Genomic DNA, 10,892 nt, shown 5'->3' on the forward strand with positions numbered 1-10,892 from the left:
TTCTCTGGACAAAGCAAAGATCCCTCAGTATCAGATTCGCAAAACCAAAGCGCTGTCTCACCCTTAGACTCGGCTAACAATGTAGAATCATGGAAGTCAGAACGCAAAATTTGCGCATCCAAGATTGCTTTCGGTTGTGAAACTGAAGTTTCGTAAGCGCAAGCCTCCAAAATCTGTGGATCAAATTGTAAGATGTCCAGGACAGGAATATTTGAACAATTTTCATCTGGCAATGTGTTTTCACAGGTGTGAACAGAGTGAGGCATAGATTTATTTGCAGAAGAAGTTGCGGCAACAACACGAGGAACTTTATTAGTCACATTAACATTACTCTTGAGGTTGCATAGTTTAGGAATTTTCCCCATAGCAGGATCATAGATGGAGGATCTTAAAGAATTACTGGGAGAAAAAGTTCTGTTTTTAATTGACAAGGGATCCCACATATCTTTGACAAAACTGACAATTCATGTTGATCATAATTTGCAGGAACACCTGAGAAAAAGGCATTAGATCGCACAGATTCCAACTCCACACAAGCAGTTGCCATGGGAAAGAATCTTTCAGAATTCATGCTGGTGTCAACAACAGTAGCACACTCATTCATTTCAGATCGCACAGAGTCTAAACTCACTTGCTTTACCCCAGAAAGGCAGGAACAATCATCCGAAAAGGTTGTCTCTTTATTGGAGTCAATTGGTTGGTGTGTGTGCAACTCATACAAAATCGTCCGCCACACACAAATCACCGCACCCACAAAATACTCATTACACTCACCAGATTCAATCAAAGTGTACACAGAATTAATACAAGCATTAAGAATCTTTTTGCTTTCTGTAATGTAAAAATCACAAAACGCCTTCCAATCAATATCACACTCCTCAATCAAAGACCCAATCTCCCATGGAGCAAATGGAGGCTCAAACAACCCTGTATCAAGGTAACACTCATACGGGTTGGGATCAGGAACATGCATAGATTTTCTTACTCCTTTAATATACTGAATAACTCTGCTTATCATAGGATCCACATATGCTATTGCTTGGGGTAATAAAACCTGAGACTGAGAAGTTTCTCTGGACTTATCACATTCAAGTGTGTTCCAAACTTCAGACTTTCCAGAAATATTTTTTTTATTTGCAGTTGCTATGGGCAATGGATCTTTCACCTGGGAAGCCTTCCTAGACTTTAAGACCTTTAGTCTTAGCCGTAATAGGTGGCTGCTGTCAAGATGCAAGGGAGCTGTTACTGCATTCATTATTAAACTGAAAGGTTTTACATGGAATGGATAGAACAGCTGATTGATTTGCAGGTACACACTCATCAAGAATAGGTGGTAAGAAAGGCAGTTTAAACCAGTGAGAAAAAATTAATGTAAGAAACTGATAAGGATTATCATTCCAGGAATTGCTTTTCAAAATCTCATAAGCCTACTGGAACAGATCTCCTTGCAATATAACATAAGCTACTTGGAGAGCCCATGTGGACGAATCAGTAATCTAAAATGCAGGACTAAAAAAAAATCTTACACATTCAGAAAGAAAGTCCTCTTTGGTTTCAGAGTCTAGTTTTTTAAACCTCTTAAAGGTACAAGAACCATATTCGACAAAATCGTACAAATCGGAAATTCCCTCTACACTGGGAATTTCTGTTTGACTGGTAACTCTGTAACAATTGTGGAATAATCTTCAAGGTCAGCGCACAACATGTGCGCTGACACTGTGGAAACTCTGAACAAGCGCTTGGAAAGGGAACCCAGCTTTGGTGCAAATGCACCTGTAGAGAGGAATTCCAACTGGCAGATGGAGCTGTGGAGTGCAGAGGAATAAACCCTCTGCACAGCCACAGATGTCAGTTAGAAATTGTATGAATTGAAGCAATACAGAGCAAGATAGCCTCTCAAGAGAGAGAGTGAGCACAGAGACAGAATGTATGTATGTCCACCAATCTAGTCGCCACCCGGCGACGGTTGACATACAACAGCGAAGACCAAGTGAGAAAGCAATCGCAAGAATGGCGATTGCTAATAGAGACACCAGACTGAGTAAAGACTGATCATAGGAAGAATAAAGACAGAACCAATTAACAAACTGTAATCCAACACGAAGGAACAGACAGGACTAGCTACACGTGGTCACCACACGTTAAGCGCAATAGCGACAAAGCACGTGCAAGGCACGGTCACCGTGCTTTAAGTACAACAGCGACAAAGCGTACCAACCCTGACTAACAAATGAAACACAGAAAACGATGACAGACAAATAACACAAACGCTTGCTAAACGGTTGCCTCACACCAGACAACAGCAAGCGTTTGTGCTAGACAAGACAGACTGAAAGAGTAACCAGTAGCAACCGCTGCTCTAGCTACACTCCAAGACAGAGTACCAAGAGATCCACCACCTCTACCACTAGGGCGAATGCAATCCCAACAGACAGACAGATGGAGCAACCAGTAGCAACCGCTGCTCTGGCTTACACTCCAAGACAGAATACAGAAAGATCCACCGCCTCTACCGCTAGGGTGAATGCAATCCAAACAGACAGAGTGATTCACTGTCAGCCGCCATTGGAGAAAGTGCAATCGCAACAGATAAAACAGAACTAGGCAATACAGGTAATAAACAACCTGACTGCGCTAGAAGGAATGCTAGTGCACTCCAAAGGATAACTACTCTAAAGGTGGCCATACACTGGCCCTATTCGCGGCCGTTTCGACAGCAGATTCGATCCTGGGATCGAATCTGCTGCCAATCGTTCGTGGTAAACGCACCCGCCGATCCGATTTCCTCCCGAAATCGGATCGGTCCGTTGATCGCGCCATGCAGGGATTTACCCTCGATCGCCCGCGGGTAGGGAGCGCATCGCTAGTGGCGGCTGATCCGATCAGGTATACATTACCTGAAGCTGGCTCCCGGGCATCTTAGAGGGTGCTCTATTTGAACTTCCTGGTCACGGAGTAACACAGGAAGCGCCGGGATGGAGCCGGAACAGAGCCGTGCAGCGCGGAGAAGATGCCCGGGAGCCAGCATCAGGTAATGTATACGGGGTGGGGGGGGGCAGGCGGCAGGAGTAGCTCAACAGATTGTGATCAGTTTCTGGCTGAAATCGATTCACAATCTGTTTGCAGTAAAGGCAGCCATACGATCCCTCTCTGATCAGATTCTTCAAAAGAGGCAGAGCTATCAATAACCAGATGAGTGAATGCAAATCCCTCCCCAGAACAGCAAGTCTGAAACTTGCAGAGTGAAAACAGGTCTCCTTTCCAGGGACCTGCAGCATGCAGACCTTAAAAATTGTCAAAAAGCTGCCTGCCTGTGCAGACAGCAGAGCAGATCATTACAGTATCACAATAAAACAACGACCACCGGCTATATGAGTGTGTTGGGGGGCATACCTGACCCAAGAAGATAGATAATAAGGTCGTTGCTTCATTGTGGACAGACCGAATTCGATCAGCTGGACACTCAATCACTGTTGTTCTGTCATTCAGCTACCTCAGCCCAACCGTTTGGGCTTGAAAACCGCCATTGCATGCACTCTGGCCATGGTACGCACCAGTCCAACACGGCTGTCACTGTGGTGCATTACACAGTGAGTTTGGTGTGTCAGTGTGAAGCAGTACACTACTTACACTCCCTGATTAATGTATACACATGCAAGATGTTTTAAAGCACTTTAGGCCTCCAATTCCTCCAATTTAGTAATAAAATGTGATTTCTGCCCTTAAAATGCTGCTGTGCGTCAAATCCTGATTTTTCCCGGGGAGTTTTGGCATGTATCCCACTCCGCCATGCCCCCCTCCAGGTGTTAGACCCCTTGAAACACCTTTTCCATCACTTTTGTGACCAGCGTAAGTGTTTCTAGTTTTCAAAGTTCGCCTCCCCATTGAAGTCTATTGCGGCTCGCAGAAGTTCGCGTTTGCGGTTCGCATAACCGAAAATCGGAGGTTCGGGCCATCTCTACTTACGTTTTGGTACTTTTTCATTTGCACAGCACTGAAAGAAGAAGAAAAATATCTCCAAGGAAAAAACATAGGAGCCTTAGTCACTTATTCAATTTTCCTTTTCTTTTTAGGTTTTTTTTCTTCATCAGTTTTTTAATATAACTTTTTAGCACTCTGCAATTGAAAAAGTGCTAAAAGGTAGGAGAAAAAGTACAGTCAGAATTATTCTTAACATCTTCTTGGTTGCTGGTTGCTTAAAGGGAAGGTCCAAGCAAAAAAAAAAAAATGAGTTTCACTTACCTGGGGCTTCTACCAGCCCCATGCAGCCATCCTGTGCCCTCGTAGTCACTCACTGCTGCTCCAGTCCCCCGCTGGGAGCTTTCTGACCTCGGAGGTCAGGGCTGAATTGCGTACATTTTTACACATTCCCGCTAGTGCAGGAACATTAACGCATACATTTTTACGCGTTAGTGGTGCAACGCGTAAATATTTGTTCCTGCACTAGCTGGAATGCGTAAAAATGTATGCAATGTGGCCCTGACCTCCGAGGTCAGAAAACTGCTAGCGGGGGACTGGAGCAGCAGTGAGTGACTACAAGGGCACAGGATGGCTACATGGGGCTGGTAGAAGCCCCAGGTAAGTAAAACTCATTTTTTTTTTTGCTTGAACCTTCCCTTTAAAGCGGATCCGAGATGAAAAACTAACTGTAACAAGTAACTTGTCTATATATGTTACCTAAAGTTTAGATGGTTTACACAGCAAATATAACTGCAAACAGTTTTAATAGAATATGATTATTTATTCCTGTGATACAATGACAGCAGCCATGTTGTTTGTAAACATTACACAGAGGCAGGCCTATCTGTATCTTGAGCCATCAGCCAAATCCCCTCTCCTCCTCCCTCCTCCCCTCTGCCTCTGAAATCAATGGCTAGTAACACCTCCCCTCCTCCTGCCCAGACTGAGCTCCCATGAGCCTTTGCTACTCTCTGAAAACCTGTGGGCGTGGCTTTTTAAGTTTATAGGGAATTAGAGTATTAAAACAAAAACAAAGTATTTGGCTTGAGGAATGCCCTATAAACAATAGGAAAGGAACACAATTATGTAATGTGTAAAAGTTCACCTCGGATCCACTTTAAAATACATTTTATTGATAATGTGTCACAATATCATCTAGGAGAAAACTTAGGGAAGAAAATGAATTGAAGAAGGGCTTTAGTAGATAATTTTTCATCTTCTATTTAAAATAACTGTTCAGCACTCTACAACTGAAAAAGTGCCAGATAGTAGGTGAAAAAGTACTATCCAAATTATTTTGAACATGTTCCTGCTTGCTGGAGGTTAAAAAAGCACTTTAATGACAAGTTTAAAATATAGCCTAGTTAAAGGCTGGGTGTATACATAACATAACATGAAAGGCTGCGTTTTATGTCAAGTTTTATTTTATGTTGTGTGTGCAACATATGCGGCTGCGGGCACGCAGGGTGTCTCCACAGCCGCTTCGGTTCACTATTCAGAGTCTTTTTCCGTTCCCTCATCGTCTAGCACGCCGAGGATGGAATTGTCATTTGCACATAAGGTTTCTGTATCGCACGGCCGCACGCGTAGACGGGACCTTTATGCTGGGAGGAGGCGCCACTCAGGATTGGCTGATTGGAGTGGGCGCGGCTTGGAGGTGTACTCTGCTTCTTAAGCCGTCGCTGCTCACTCGCTAACTTGTCTGCGGTTGTGAATACTTATGTGCTAGCTCTCAGACCTTAGACTAGTATCCGGTGTGCTTTGATCTGGGAGGAAACCAGGGATTTCACACAAGACTAGGAGATTGTTTACTGTATAGTATTGATATTCTGTGTATGATTCTGGCTAACCTCTGACTCTGCTAATTGCTACTCGTCTTTGTACTTCTGCCCATCTGATCTAGTTGCCGAAAACCTGCCTGATTACCTACTACTCTTTTGCCTTCTGACTCTGTCATGTATCTGTCTCTTAGTTGCTGAACCTAGCCTGTCTGACACTCCGACTCACCAGTGGGCCCTCACCACTGGTGAGGTATTTTCAATACTGCCCACCAGCTCCTCTGGTGAGGCTCAACTAAACTAATCAGTTACTGTATTCCAATAGTGCCCACCAGCTCCTCTGGTGAGGCTCAGCTAAACTTATTGTTACTGTGTTCTATAAGTACCCACCAGCTCCTCTGGTGAGGTCTTGCTAAAACGTATTGTTGCTGTGTTCTATAAGTACCCACCAGCTCCTCTGGTGAGGTCTTGCTAAACGTATTGTTACTGTGTTCTTTAAGTACCCACCAGCTCCTCTGGTGAGGTCTTGCTAAGCTTATTGTTACTGTGTTCTATAAGTACCCACCAGCTCCTCTAGTGAGGTCTTGCTAAACTTATTGTTACCATGTTCTATAAGTATCCACCAGCTCCTCTGGTGAGGTCTTGCTAAACTTATTGTTACTGTGTTCTATAAGTACCCACCAGCTCATCTGGTGAGGTCTTGCTAAACTTATTGTTACCATGTTCTTTAAGTACCCACCAGCTCCTCTGGTGAGGTCTTGCTAAACTTATTGTTACTGTGTTCTATAAGTACCCACCAGCTCCTCTGGTGAGGTTTTGTTAAACTTATCGTTACTGTGTTCTATAAGTACCCACCAGCTCCTCTGGTGAGGTCTTGCTAAACTTATTGTTACTGTGTTCTATAAGTACCCAGCAGCTCCTCTGGTGAGGTTTTGTTAAACTTATCGTTACTGTGTTCTAATAAGTCCCCACCAGCTCCTCTGGTGAGGTCTTGCTAAACTTATTGTTGCTGAGTTCTTATAGTGCCTACCAGCTCCTCTGGTAAGGCCCAGTCTAGCAAAAATACATCATACAATAATTTTTTTCCCAATAACGCATAGAAAAACACCCGTAAAACACATATAAAACGCATACCATTGCATTTCCATTGACTTTCATTATGTGCGTTTTTGCTGCATTTTTGAAGATTATGCAACAAAACCAACGTTTTTGAAAACGCATGCATCAAAAATGCATATGGTTTTTTTTGCGGCCCATAGACTTCCATTAGCGGGGAAAATGCAGTGTTTTCCGCAACGATAATGTTTCTGCTATGTGTGCACTTAGCCTAAGTCTACTGGGGCAGAAGGCTGTGTGACCTCATAGCCTGGACTTAACATCCTTGGGAGGGTGGGGTTACATACTAGTATACAGGGATACTGTATATACATATAAGAAATGCTTCTGAAGTTGAAAGTAAACTAGGATAATCAGCAAAAATTGGGTATCCTGAATAACATTCTACTGTGTGTCATTGTGGTGCCTCTTTAAATTCATTGCTGATCTCCTGAAAATGCTTTAAAGAGGCACTTAAGTCCAATAAAAAAAAAATGGCTTTTACTCACCTGGGGCTTCCCTCAGCTCCCTGCAGCTGATCGGTGCCCACGGATCGGTGCTGGGAAGGCGAGTGATTCTTCGCGTTCCCAGCCACAATAGCGCCCTCTATGTTGCTATAGCAGCATAGAGGGCTGCTATAGCAACATAGAGGGCGCTATTGTGGCTGGGAACGCGAAGAATCACTCACGTTCCCAGCCTGTCGGTGGCTGATGGCGAAACCGGAAGTGGCCACCGGCGGGTCCAGGAGGATCGGAGCGACTCTACGTGGGCACCGATCAGCTGCAGGGGGCTGAGGGAAGCCCCAGGTGAGTAAAACTCATTTTTTTATTTGGCTTAAGGTTCACTTTAATGTAAATCATCTTAGTATATTTTCTTGGTTGGAGTATGTAGATCTCTAACTTAATTTAGAAAGTATTATGGATCAACAGAGATATGTGAGGGAGCAGGCTGGTGTTGTACTTTGTTTTCTGGTTGAACTCGATGGACGTATGTCTTTTTTCAACCCAAATAACTATGTAACTGTAGGCTTACGTGTTTCTTTGATGACAAGTTTTCTTTCATATTTAAATTTTTCACGGTAATCAAAAATGAATTGCACCTTTTTTAATGATGTTATTTATTCCATTAATTAAAATTCTCTCAACTATTTTTCATATTCACGATTCTGTATCTGAAAGGTGTGAAGTCACTTTTACAACTAATTACCTATTTACACAGTAGTCTAATGACTTTACTTGTGACTATATATTTTCATTTCCCACAGAATATTACAATTAACACATTATTTTATTTATCTTCCCCCTTGGTTTTTGTGACATTTTCTTTAATATAGTTGCTTATTCTTTTACTCGCTCTAAAAACATTTTTTTTCTATGCTATAATGCTAAGAGATGAAAATAAACCTATGAATGTTGTGTCCTACTTAAAGAGACACTGAAGCGAAAAAAAAATATATGATATAATGAATTGGTTGTGTACTATGAATAATTACTAGAAGATTAGCAGCAAAGAAAATATTCTCATATTTTTATTTTCAGGTATATAGTGTTTTTTCTAACATTGCATCATTCTCTAATATGTGCAGATTACACAACACTCAGCATTCAAAATGATTATTTCAGAGCAGTCTGTGAACTAATGACCTCTCCTCTGCCAGAGGAAAAGTAAATAGTTAACTAACAGTTGAGATAATAAAAGTCAGAAAACAGCCCTCTCCACGACTTTGAAAGTCGTAGAGATAATGGCTTTTTTGCATAGAGATAACAACTGGAGTTTCTTAACTCTTCCTGTACTGAAAACAATTAGACTGATGTATCTGATCTTAATGTTTTATTTTTTTAGCTGTACTACACATACAAATCATAAAATTATAGTTTTTTTTTCGCTTCAGTGTCTCTTTAATACTGCGCTAAACACAATGAATGGTATTTCTGAACTTTTGCAAGGCTTCTTATGTGAGTGTCTCAAGTCAAGGAAAGCAATAGTAACTGCGCAGACTAAATATTTAAGGCCATGTTCACAGTGATGTGTTGGGGTGTGGCATAATGCCTGCTCTGTAATGTGACTTACCATGCTGCTATGCACCACATATGCGATGTTCACAGTGCAGTGTAACGGAGTGCAGCATCCAAACACACTGCACGCAATATGTTACCACAAAAAACAGCATTAACAGTTACAGTGAAGCATACTTTTCATTGACTGTATGTTTCCCTGTATGTGACGCAATGCTCGGGGAAGGTGCGGTGCCCCTTTCCCGAACCATTGTGCTGCTTTCCTGCTGTCACAAGGAATTTAACACAATGGTCACTGTAAAGGTGGCCAAAACAATAATAAATGAATGCATGCAGATACATGGTCACTTTGTATATTTAAACAACCGACAGCATGTTCCCAGGTATAACTTGTTACGTCTGATCACATGCAGACATCCTAGGCAACCAAAAATAAATCAGCTACTGTATCCTCCTATATAAGACACAAAACGACTGGGAAACAGCACTTTTTTCTTATGTAGATGATGAAAGTGGCTAACGTGGGCTGTGCTGTTGTCTGCAGAGAGAGAGAGAAAAAGAGAAACACTGAATAGTCGGCAGGCAATTCACAGTCTCACTGAATCTTTCTTTGTTTTTTTTTATTCGCTTGTTTGCCTAATTTGGCAGCTCAACTCATCCACCTCTCTTCTCGCTCTTCATTGGATGCTTATCATTGCTCTGGTTTTCACCGGCTGATGATTAACCAACTTCAAATGTTTAATTCTAACCTACAAAGCACTCCACAGTATTCGCCTAACATCTCCTTACTAGTCTCCATGTACCATCCCAACCGCAACCTCCTTTCTGCACATGTCCTGCTGCTGCTTTCCTCTCCTAAATTACCCTCTTCCCAGTCACATGTACATGATTTTTCACGACCCTCTGCCCTCCTCTGGAATTCTCTTCTACATTTCCCTTCTTTGTCCCTCTCCAAACCTTTCAACCTCCAAATATAGCCTTTTAGATAAGCAGGGAATTCAACCTAGGATATTATACTTTCAGCTTCTTCAGTAGCTGAGCTCCTTTTTGAAAATGGTAAACAAACACATCAACCTTGGATGAAAACCTTACATATTTCCCCACCACTTGACTCCTTCCTATTCCATTAGATTGTACATTTGAAAGGGCTGGATTACCACTTTTGTGCTAATGTCTATTTTTATGTACGCTTGTCTGTACAGCACAATGGAAGATGATGACACTATTAGAGATCGCTCGAACCTCCGATTTTCGATTAGTGAACCTCAAACGCGAACTTCCACAAAAGTTCGGTTTGCGCGAACTTTCGCGAACCGCAATAGACTTCAATGGAGAGGCAAACATTGAAAACTAGAAACATTCATTCTGGACAGAAAAGTGATGGAAAAGATGTTTTAAGGTGTCTAACATCTGAGTTTTTGCATTGATGAGTGGGATACACTCCAAAAGTCCAGAGGAAAAATCTGTATTTGACGCACAGCAGAGTTTTAAGGGCAGAAATCATATTGCAATGCTAAATTAGAGGCATAAAGTGCTTTAAAACATCTTGCACGTGTATACATCAATCAGGTAGTGTAATTAGTGTACTGCTTCACACTGATACACCAAACTCACTGTGTAACGCACCGCAAACAGCTGTTTGTGTAGTGACGGCCGTGCTGGACTGGTGCGCACCATGGCGAGAGTGCAGGTCATGGCGATTTTCAAGCCCATATGGTCGCCGGGCTGTGGTAGCTGAATGGCAGAACAGTGACTGCCCAGCTGATCGAATTTGGCCTGTCCACAATGACGCACGACCTTATTATCGTGGGTGCGCCCCCTCCCCAGTCCCCCCCCCCCCCCCCCCGAGACACTCATATGGCCGTCGGTCATTGCTTTATTGTGGTACGCAAGACCCTTCACCGTGGCAAGGTGCACCAGAAAAATTATTATAGCGGCCGCTGCTAGCGGCCTTAAAAATTCAGGAATCCACCTGGTGTCCTGGACCCTGTTGGTGGTGGCGGAGAAGGCAGTCAAGCAGCCTGCAGGCGTAGAGGGGCGACTT

This window comes from Hyperolius riggenbachi, chromosome 5, assembly GCF_040937935.1.
Source record: "Hyperolius riggenbachi isolate aHypRig1 chromosome 5, aHypRig1.pri, whole genome shotgun sequence".
Classification (NCBI taxonomy): Eukaryota; Metazoa; Chordata; class Amphibia; order Anura; family Hyperoliidae; genus Hyperolius; species Hyperolius riggenbachi.